Source organism: Papaver somniferum, unplaced genomic scaffold (genome assembly GCF_003573695.1).
Source record: "Papaver somniferum cultivar HN1 unplaced genomic scaffold, ASM357369v1 unplaced-scaffold_131, whole genome shotgun sequence".
In the NCBI taxonomy this organism is placed as follows: domain Eukaryota; kingdom Viridiplantae; phylum Streptophyta; class Magnoliopsida; order Ranunculales; family Papaveraceae; genus Papaver; species Papaver somniferum.
Window position 1 is genome coordinate 308,887 of NW_020622270.1, and position 11,842 is coordinate 320,728.

An 11,842-nucleotide genomic window follows, 5' to 3' on the forward strand; every position below is an offset into this window, starting at 1 on the left:
CTTTTTGCTCCGCAACTCATCCAAATCTTTATTTATTACCTAAAAATGCAAATTAAGTAAGAAAAAATATTTATTCTGAAAAACAATGAAAATGCGAATATGGGATAAAGTAGAATTAATGCCATTAAGATGAGTTAAATGCCAAACAAAAAGGAATAAATATATACAATATTTGGCACTCATCAAATACCCCCAAACCTGAATTTTACTTGTCCTTCAAGTAAACAAAACTTAAGGAAAATCCTAACTATACCACTGTAGTGGTCTCTCGAATGCATTTTCAGAGTCTGCACTAAGCCTTTTAAACCATAAGTGTCCCTAGTGGACGAGTTAAGTCTCGTGAGGTTTGCTTAGAAACGTACCTACAAAGTTCTAGGTCAAAATATAAGCTCAGATTCCATCAAATGTGACATGTGCAAACAGTTAAGCTCCCAGCAAAATGGAGATGTCAATCTAGCTATCAAAGGCACAATCCTAGCACTGATAACAAAAAAAGACATGTGATAAGAGTGTAAAGTGTATCTCTACACATGTGTAAAGAAAGATCTGAAGTCATGACTACTAATCACCAAGAGATAGTTTCTCAGGCTAAGAACCAAGGTCGAAATAGCTAGCTGTCCGGACTTTACGAGAATTGTGAATGAGTTGGAGGTATTTCACAATTACTCGCGTTGTATCATGGCATACACATACACCCTCCTTGCTTATTACAATAAAACACAAAGATGACTCTTTACATGACTCTTATTTACATTGACTACTCTCTTTTTATTTTTGCAACAAGAGATGATGGAATTGATAAATACTTGATTTTTTGTATTTTTTTTTTTTTTTGATATATATATATATTTTTTTTTTTTTTTTTTTTTTTGGGAGGAAACACTTTTGATACATAACAAAAGGAAACAAAAGATTACATGACACTTTGCAAGAGGTAGCCCTTTTTGATGCACCCAGTTAAATTCGATGGTTGTCTTTCTTAATGTAACCTCCACCTTCTATCCCAACCAACCAAAGAACAAGCTAGTCAAGTTTCGTTCAGTATTCTAAAGTGATTGGCAATCGTAACTTCCTATCAAACACCTTGAAGATCGAGGCCATACATGTATTGGTAGATCGTGCGCGTGCAAATTTCTTATCACTATGTGAATTGTGCTAGAATCAGGGTGCCTAAATATCTAGACTAAGACTCCTAATAATACATATTTGCACAAGAGTCAACATTTCAAGGTAAATGAGCTCCATTTTTATGATTTTTTTCATTTTTTAATTTTTTTTTGATTTTGATTTTTTTTTTTTGGAATTTTTCAATTTTTTCAAAAAAAGGAGTTCGTTTTCAATTATGGCAAATTATCATGGTATCTACTCTATACCCCCAAACCTAAACTAAACATTGTCCTCAATGTTTCAAAATATGGAAAGAATTATAAAACATATATGAAGAGGAACATGCTGAGTAGAGTAAAAGGAGAGAGAATACCCGATTGTACGGCGAAGCAGATTAAAACTCCGTTATTCAAGGCAAAAATCCATCATATTAGGAGTCACAATGGATGAGCACAAAATATATACAAAAGGAAATTTAACTAACACATTATCTACAAGAAAATTTGGTTTTTAATGGGATTGGACTTTTTGGAAAAAATTTGGTTTTGTTGGGAAACATTTGGTTTTGATGGGAAAACGAAAATTTTGGTTTTTAGGGAAAGATTTGGAAAACTTTTTGGTTATTTAGGGAAAGAGTGGACCAGTTTAGTCCACATAGACTGGGTCCTCCAGGTTGGTTGTTTCAATGTCGGGTGGAAATGGCTCAAGGAATGGCTTTAATCTCTGCCCGTTGACTTTGAAAACGTTCTTGTTGGAGACATCCTCCAGCTCTACAGCTCCATGAGGAAAAACTGTGCGTACTAGGTACGGACCCTTCCATCTGGAACGCAGTTTTCCTGGAAAAAGATGTAATCGGGAGTCATACAGCAAGACTTTCTGACCAGGAGTGAAGGATTTGCGTAGAATACGCTTGTCATGAAATCTTCATCTTTGCTTGTACACTTGGCACTGTCATAAGCCTCATTTCTCAATTCTTCCAACTCGTTGAGTTGAAGTTTCCTTGAATTCCAGCTTCGTCCAGAGAAAGTTCAGCTCTTTGATTGCCCAGTAGGCACGATGTTCTAATTCCACAGGTAGATGGCACGGCTTTCCATACACTAGACGATAGGGGGACATGCCAATTGGTGTCTTATAAGCTGTTCTATAGGCCCACAAAGCATCATTCAATCTCAATGACCAATCTTTCCTGGACGGGTTGACCGTCTTCTCCAGAATGTGCTTAATTTCCCTATTAGACACTTCCACTTGTCCACTAGTCTGAGGGTGGTACGGAGTAGCAACCTTGTGAGTTATGCCATACTTGCGTACTAAAGACTCAAAGTACTTGTTACGAAAATGTGAACCGCCGTCACTGATGATAGCTCTAGGGGTACCAAAACGTGCAAATATGTTTCCTTTAGAAATGAAAGTACCACCTTGTGGTCATTTGTTCTGGTTGCTATGGCTTCTACCCACTTAGAAACGTAATCAACTGCGACTAGGATGTACAACTTGCTGTCAGACATGGGAAATGGACCCATGAAGTCTATCCCCCAAACATCAAAAATCTCCACAATCAAAATGGGGTTCAATGGCATCATGTTTCTCCTCGAAATGCTTCCTAGCTTTTGACAGCGTTCACAAGCAACACAATAATCATGGCAATCCTTGAACAATGATGGCCAATAGAATCCACACTGCAAGATCTTTGCAGCGGTTTTCTTGGCACTGAAATGGCCTCCACATGCTTGGTCATGACAGAAAGATATCACATCTTTCTGTTCAGTGTTGGGGACACATCTCCTAATGATTTGGTCTGGGCAGTACTTAAACAAATATGGGTCATCCCAAAGGAAATGTTTGACTTCAGCCAGGAATTTAGAGCGGTCTTGTCTCGACCAACGTGAGGGCATCCTACCTGTAGCGAGGTAGTTAACAATATCAGCAAACCAAGGAAGGTCTGAGATAGACATCAGCTGTTCATCTGGGAATGATTCTCTAATCAGCTCACATTCATCAATAGACTCTAAAGTTAATCTAGACAAATGATCAGCAACCACATTCTCACAACCTTTCTTATCACGGATTTCGAGATCGAATTCCTGTAATAAGAGTATCCATCGAATAAGGCGAGCTTTAGCATCCTTCTTGGAAAGAAGATACTTCAAAGCCGCATGGTCTGTGTATATGATGATCTTAGACCCTATCAGATAAGATCTAAACTTGTCTAATGCGAAAACGACGGCAAGCAATTCCTTCTCGGTAGTTGAATAATTGAGTTGGGCATCATTAAGGGTTTTGCTAGCATAGTATATCACATATGGTAGTCTATCAACTCGCTGTCCTAAAACAGCACCAACAGCATAATCAGAGGCATCACACATAAGTTCGAACGGAAGCTTCCAATCGGGTGGTCGGACTATAGGAGCGGTGGTGAGAAGGGTTTTTAATTCCTCCCATGCCTTCACACAAGCAGCATCGAAATTGAAGGCAACATCTTTGGAGAGAAGACTGCACAGAGGTCTGGAGATTTTGCTGAAATCTTTGATGAATCGCCGGTAAAAACCAGCATGACCTAGAAATGATCTGATCTCCTTCACAGAGCAAGGTTGTGGTAGATGTTGAATGAGGTCAACTTTAGCTTTATCCACTTCAATTCCTTTCTGAGATGATGTGTCCTAGAACTATTCCTGAATTCACCATAAAATGGCATTTTTCCCAATTTAGAACAAGGTTCTTTTCTTTACATCTGGATATCACGAGGGCAAGATGCTTCAAACATTCGTCAAACGAGGAACCAAAAACAGAGAAATCATCCATAAAGATCTCGAGAAAACTATCTATCATGTCAGAAAAAATGCTCATCATGCAACGCTGAAAAGTAGCAGGTGCATTACACAACCCGAAGGGCATACGTCTATAAGCAAACGTCCCAAATGGACACGTGAATGTAGTTTTTTCCTGATCTTCTGGAGCAATGTGAATTTGGTTATAACCGGAAAAGCCATCTAGAAAACAGTAGTGACTGTGTCCAGACACACGTTCTAGCATTTGGTCAATGAAAGGGAGCGGGAAGTGATCCTTCCTTGTTACTGTGTTCAACTTCCTGTAGTCGATGCATACTCGCCATCCTGTGGTTGTACGAGTAGGGACTAATTCATTCTTGTCGTTCTGAACTACAGTAATGCCTGACTTCTTAGGCACAACTTGAATGGGACTAACCCATTTGCTATCGGGAATTGGGTATATGATACCCGCATCAAGTAGTTTCAGGATCTCTCCTTTGACTACATCTCTCATGTTAGGATTAAGTCTCCTTTGCATTTCCCTATGGTTTGGCATTCTCTTCAAGGTTAATGTGGTGCATGCAAATGGTGGGACTAATTCCTTTGAGATCTGAGATGGTCCATCCTAAGGCCTCTTTGTGTTCCTTAAGTACTTCTAAAAGCTTACTTTCCTGTTCCGTGTCTAAACATGATGAAATAATGACAGGTAAAGTATCAGAAGAACCTAGGAATGCGTACTTCAACGTACTAGGCAATGTTTTCAATTCAAGCTTGGGTGGCTCAACAATGGATGGAATAAGCTTGGAATCAGAGAGTAGGGTGGTTCCACTTCATATTTCCTTTCAGTGACGTCCATTTGAGGTACAGATTCGAGCAGAGATAGGACGTCACTACAGTATGCATCATCATAGGAATCAGGGTTAAAGTTCTCCATACATGCTTGAAAGGGGTCGACGGATAGAATGTTAGTCAACGAATCTTGCATTAATCCTTCAATCATATTAACTTCATGCACATCATCATCATCAAGATTCACAGGTTGTTGACTAATATCGAACACATTCAATTCTACCGTCATGTTACCAAAAGACAGTTTCAACACTCCATTACGACAATTAATGATCGCGTTGGACGTAGCCAAGAAAGGACGTCCTAAGATGACAGGAATGTGACAGTCTGGGTTTTGTACAGGTTGAGTGTCTAAGACAATGAAGTCTACGGGAAAATAGAATTTGTCAACCTTGATCAAAACGTCTTCGACCACTCCACGAGGAATCTTGACAGATCGGTCTGCCAGTTGTAGAGTGATAGATGTTGGTTTCAACTCCCCAAGACCTAACTGCTCATAAACAGAATATGGCAGTAGGTTAACACTTGCACCTAGGTCTAATAACGCTTTATTGACCGTGTGTTCTCCTATAGTGCAAGAAATTGTTGGACATCCTGGATCCCTAAACTTGGGTGGAGTTTTGTTCAGAATGATGGAACTCACCTGCTCAGCTAAGAAAGCACGTTTTTGCACATTGAGCTTGCGCTTTTGAGTACACAAGTCTTTGAGGAATTTGGCATAAGCAGGGATTTGCTTGATTGCTTCAAGAAAAGGAATGTTGATGTTGACTCTCTTGAACAGATCTAACATCTCATTGTAATGGGTACTTTTCTGTTGATAGATCAATCTTTGAGGAAATGGGGCAACAGGAGAATGAGTTGGCAAAGGGACATTCACAGCAGTAGAATTGTCAGATTTTCCAACTTGCTCAGATTCTTTGGTTTTCTGGGGTTGTGGAGACAGCGTGGAATTTGTATCAGATTCATTAGGTTCGCCCACGTTGTTCTCGATGACTTTACCACTTCGGAGGGTGGTAATGGCATGGATTGATCGGTGAGGTTTCAGTGCAGGATGTTGTGCCTGTTTGAAATATCCTCTTTGGATTTTGTTGGGGTTGGCTCGGAAGTTTACCCTTTTCTCTCTCACACATTTGATCCATCTTTTGATCTAGATTTTTCTGACTTTGCATCAAACTCTGGAACATTTCCTCTAGGGTGGATAATCTCTTGTCGGTATTGTGTTGAGGATATGATTGTTGTTGAGAGTTTGATTGTTGTTGAGGGTTTCTCGGGTGTTGATAACCTTGATTGTTCTGATATCCCTGATTGTTTTGATAGCTCTGATTGGGTTGAGATGGTCCTCCTGAGTGGGTCCTTTTGACCATGAAAAGTTAGGGTGGTTTCTCCATCCTGGATTGTAGGTCTGTGAATAAGGGTTATGCTCTGGTTTTTGAAACATGGCATGTGCCTGTTCAAGCCTAGACTCCTGGACTGCAAGCAAATCTGGACAATTTTGGAATTGATGGTTGGGGTCGTTACAAGCACAAAACAGACGAAGCGACATGTTCTCGGAGAGTAGTGGTGGAAGGTTTTGAATTTTTATGTAGTTCTAACTCTTCTAATCTCCTAACTATTGATGCCATGTTTGCTCTTCCCTCAAAATCCGCTTCAATCCTAAAAGCCTTTGCTTCGGATGTAGTCTTTCTGGTTTCACGGATGGATTCCCACTGTTGCGTCTTTTCAGCTACTTCAATCAAGAAGTCCCAAGACGCGTCAGCAGTTTTATCTACGAATAGACCATTACACATCGACTCAACCGTTGTTCGGGTGGACACATCTAGACCTTCATACAAAATTTGCACAAGTCTCCATTTTTCAAAACCATGATGGGGACATTGGAGCAATAATTCATTGAATCTCTCCAGGTATCTAGCTAAGGTCTCACCTTCTAATTGCACAAAGCTATTCAGACTTTGACGAATTGTCGCAGTCTTGTGGTTCGGGAAAAACTTTTTGAAAAACTCCTTTATGAGGTCATCCCATGTCATGATGGATTGAGGCTGTAAAGCATAGAGCCAGGCCTTTGCCTTATCTTTCAGGGAGAAAGGAAAAAGCCTTAACTTCAGGGTTTCGTCGGTCATTTGAGTGAAACGCAGAGTTCCACAAATTTCCTCGAATTCTCTCACGTGGTGGTACGGGTTTTCATTCTCAACACCTCTAAAAATAGGAAGCATCTGTATTGTGCTTGATTTCAGCTCATAATGGCCATTAGCCTCGGGCAGCAAATACAAGAAGGTTGACTGGCTCTAGTTGGGTACATATAATCCTTGAGGGTACGGGGTTCTCCCATTGTTTCTGGTTGATCTGGACTGTCTCCCTCAGAACTTAGAATTTCGATAGGTTCGTCTGGGTTAATTCTAACAAGTCTGTTTGTCTGGTCTCTGTAGGTCACAATCATGTCCTAGTAGGTACCTTAACTAACATGTTGGTCAGACAGAGCAATCGGAAACAATTTGGCCCACAAGGGTTATGAAGATTTGGTTTTGAATGGGTTTTGGTTTAAAAGGGATTTTGTTTTTGGTTTAAAATTGGGCTTTGGAAAATTTTGAACTAAACCTAGCATAAATTAGCACAACTCATAAAAGAAAATAAAAACAATAATAATAATTAAACAAGCCCATAAAAGAAAAAAAAAGAAAATAAAAGAAAAATAAAAATAAAATAATTATTACAAGCCCAAATTAAAAATAAATTAATTATTACATACCCAAATTGAATATTTAATGGGGCCCAAGTGGGTTACTCATGGTTTAGGCTTACTTGGTTAAGGAGGGAAGCCCAGTTAGGCTTTTGTTCCCTTTAGTTGCACAGCCCAGTTGGGCTTTAGGATCGTCCTAGCAGCTCACGCTCAAGCCCAGCAACAGCAGTTGGGTTTAGCAGCCCAGCAGAAGCAACAGCAACAAGCCCACAGAAGTTGCAAGCCCAGCGAATTGGAGACAAGCCCAGCTCAGTTGGCAAGCCCAGTCAGTTGGTTAAGCCCAGTTCAGAGGTACAAGCCCACCAGTAGAAGGCAGAGCCCAGCAGCAGTAGCAGCCCAGTTGCTTTGGCTTGGCAGCAGGCTTGCAGCAGCAGCAGCAGCAACAGCAGCAGCAACAGCAGCTCAGGTGGCCTAGCAACACAGCTCTGCAGCAACTCAGCAACAGCAGCACAGCAGCAACACAGCAGCAACTCAGTGGCACCTGCAAGTGAACAAATGCAATGATATCAGGAGACAGCTTCAAGCACAGCAAGGTAAGATGCACTTTCACAGCAGTATGCAGTAGAGATGAAAGACAGCAAAGGAAATCAGCAGATGGCAGCACCACTCCCCGGCAGCGGCGCCAAAAACTTGGTGTGTAAAATTAGAAGCACAAAAAACTTGCAAGTATACAAGGCCAAGTTATGATATAGAGGTAAGCAGGGGGTCAGTCCACAGGGAGTGGGAGCATACAAGAGAAACCTAAGCTAACAATGGTGACAATGCACTATGGCAGTGAGCAAAGCAAGGTAAATAGATGAACCAAGGGTGCAAGGTAAACAGCAAAGAAACAGCTAAGAAACAGCAAGGTAAAGCAGCAAAGAACCAAGGCTTGGAAGCCAAGGGCAGGTGAGGATTGTGCACTGACTTAGTGCACAAAGTCTTTAAAGTCAGAAAAAAAGGCAAGAAAAACTGAATTGAAAGCACACAGAACTGAAAATGTAAGTGACTGAGAGGAATTGGTGGGTAAGCCAAGGCTTAGATCCACCTTGTGTCCTAATCAAATGACATGTTTCTAGGTTGAGTTTGATCCTATGCATACATCTAGAAATGAAGAATACAAATTGCTCAATAGTCTGCCCCTAGCATTGGCTGTCTTTTGACAGCACAGCCAATCACAGGCACTATGTGCATTGGTATCTCCCATTGCTCAAGCAAAACAGGGCACAAAAGAACTATCCTAGCAACCTGTCAATTGACAGTACACAAAGGCTTCAACTGAGCCTTAGCTTAGTGCTATTACTCATGCTAAACATGGATTAAAGCAATAACATCATCATATGTGATAATTCAGACACAACACAACATTTGAGATAACTAAAAAACATAAGCACTTCAACTGTTAACTGAATAAGCAACTGAAATTGAAATTCATTAAAATTTTGTGGCAAATTCTCTACTGGCTAGTCCAGAGAGATACACTCACCTTTACACACACCACATACTACTAATTTACCCAATTACACATTTAGGGTTTTCCCCCAATTTTCCCCAAAATCAGAAAATCAGGTGAAATTGATTTACCTCTGTTGATGAGATACTCTCTCCATCTCGTCGACCCACTCTTCTTCTGCTTCTTCTCGTTCCTCTCCTGCTCCAATGTTGCTTTAACATCACTTATATCCCCATTCTCACCTAGGGTTTCAGTGAGGCAAAGAGATGAGAAATTGGAGAATTAGTGATGTAAAGAGATAGTACGTGATGGTGATGATGGGCTTTAGGTAGAGTAGATTTGGGGAAGATAGTGGAGTGATTTGGGGGAAGGTAGTGGTGATGGAGACGGACATGGTTGGTACTGTTGCGAGAGGGGGGGGGAAGATGGTGGAGAGGGGCTCGACTTGTTTTGGGAAGAAGGGGGGTGTTTGGTTAGGTGGTAAGGTTCGGGTACTAGGGTGTTGAGCAGGTGTAGAGGATTTTGATGTTTCGCGAAGCTGGACCGATGGATGGGAAGATGGTAGGTGGATCTGACGGCGATGCGGAGGCAGGCGATGAGCGACCGTCGGATGAAGAGATACGACGAAACGAACGGTACTTGATGGAGTTAGGTACTGTAGTGTAAGGCGGAGATATCAAACTTCGATGCACAGCAAGGGAGCGACCGTTGGATGATGAGATGGATCCAATCTAACGGCTGAGAATGGAGGCGGGTATGGATATAGAAAATGGGTTTGGGTAAGGGGTTTGGGCTTGGAAAACCTTGAGCCCACTTCTTCTTTAAGAGCAACTTTCTTCTTCTTGAGCCCATTTCCAGCTTTTTGGACGTGCGCTCCATTCTTTGCGGCTTCCTTGCGTAATTTCTCCCGGCTTTTCACCACTTTTCTGCTCTTTTTGCTCCGCAACTCATCCAATCTTTATTTATTACCTAAAAATGCAAAATTAAGTAAGAAAAATATTTATTCTTGAAAACAATGAAAATACAGAATATGGGATAAAATGTAGAATTAATGCATAAAAGATGAGTTAAATGCCAACAAAAAGGGATAAATATATACAATATTTGGCACTCATCACTGGGCTCATCTTCCAACTCCTGATCTGGTTTCGGGTCTGCAGGAGACCACTCCAACACCCACCAGGTGTAAAAGCATTTTGTATCCTTCTTCTCCAGGTCATCGAATTTTGCCGCCTTTCTAAGTATAGCGACATAATCGCGACATTCTGCATCAGAAAACTTGTAAAAGAAGCTTCCAGCGACAGGCAAGTTCATCAATGCAGCTACACTTTCCAGAGTAATGGTCATCTCTCCCCATATACATATGGTTGTATGAGTAGAAGGACGCCACCGAGAAATGAAAGTTATCAATCCTGCGACATCTTTCTTAATTTGAAGAGTGGCGGATGCCATGACCGCATCAAGGATCTGCGCTTTGATCAAATTAGCTTTAATACTCTTACTATTCATCATGTGTCTCATCCACCGTTCATAAGGACCCAGCGGAGTATGAAAAATATTGAAGTCAATAGGTGAGGGTGGATATTCGTTTCTCCGAAGGCAGAATCTCATCACAATTGTTGAAGAAGAGGATGGATCAGCTTCCATATTTTCTGAACCTGAGAGCAGGACTATCTTGTGAGAAGGATGTTTTCTAATGTTCGGAAAAGGCACGGTGAACAACTCATCGTCTATGTTTGGCATATCTTTGAAGTTGTCAACACTCCCTTACTTGGCATCAGCATTATCCCCAGAAGGCAGGGGACTCAGTACTTGTATGGAAATGCATGGGATGTATAAGCACGTCCGAGCAAGATACACATTCACGTTAAAGTACATTAGGCTGGGCAAAGCAAGCAAGGATGGTATTGGGTCATGTGCAAACAAGGCTGGTATTGAGCCACGTCAGCAAAACGAGGCCGGTGTTGGTCAAGTCCGCAAAGCCGGTGTTAGTCGCAAGGCTAATATCCCGTCACGCAGTCAAGACTAATATTACGTCACGCAAGTAGGCTGGTATTGGGTCACGTCAGGCCGGTATTGGTCAAGGACGATCAAGGTCACAAGGCTGGTATTGGTCCATGTTAGCACACAACACGTGAACAAACAAAGCCGGTCGAGGTCACGAAGCCGTGTTGGTCGAGGTCACAAGGCTGGTATAGGGTCGACGTTTAACCAAGCATATATGGTGGGGCCCGCATTCATTTGCACGTATCATAACACGGTTTTCTTTATTCATGGGAGTCGTGTCTACGAAATTCAAGCCAAGGGTTTTTCATGCTATAACCTAAAAGCTAGGTTTTGCATGCAACAATGGAAAAAGAAGCAAAAACAACATATCCATGGATTCACGGCTTGTTTACTAAGAAATCTTAGCAATATCGGCGGTTTTGCTATCAACTTCGGTGAGGAACTAATCATGATATGGCTTGCAAAAGGAGTTTACCTAAACAATTAGGGTTTGCAAAAAAAAGAAAAACATGAGAACAAAGAAGAACAGAAGAAGTACCTGCCTCGTACGCATGCAACAACGAAGTCCAGCGACGACAACATTGGAGTCCGACGACGGTCGACAGAAAATTCCGGCGACAGCGAAGTCCGGCAATGGCTGCAGCAAGGTCTCGACGGGAAGTCTAGGCGAGCGAAAAAAGAAAAGTGAAAAAAATAAAGGGGTCGATCCCCTTTTATATACATGGATACTTGAAGAATCCTGGTAGAAGAAGGATTCCTTTCCTAGATCGAATGCCCCAAAGGGGAAACCAGTCCCACCTAAAAGTTTTGTGCATCCGCCGGCACGTTCACACGTACAATTACACTAGAAAAGCTCTTTCGGGTAAGCTTCCTCCATATCGTTCTTCTCACATGTATTTGTCACCATCTCGTACCTACCCCCACAATAGTGTAACCATTATGTGC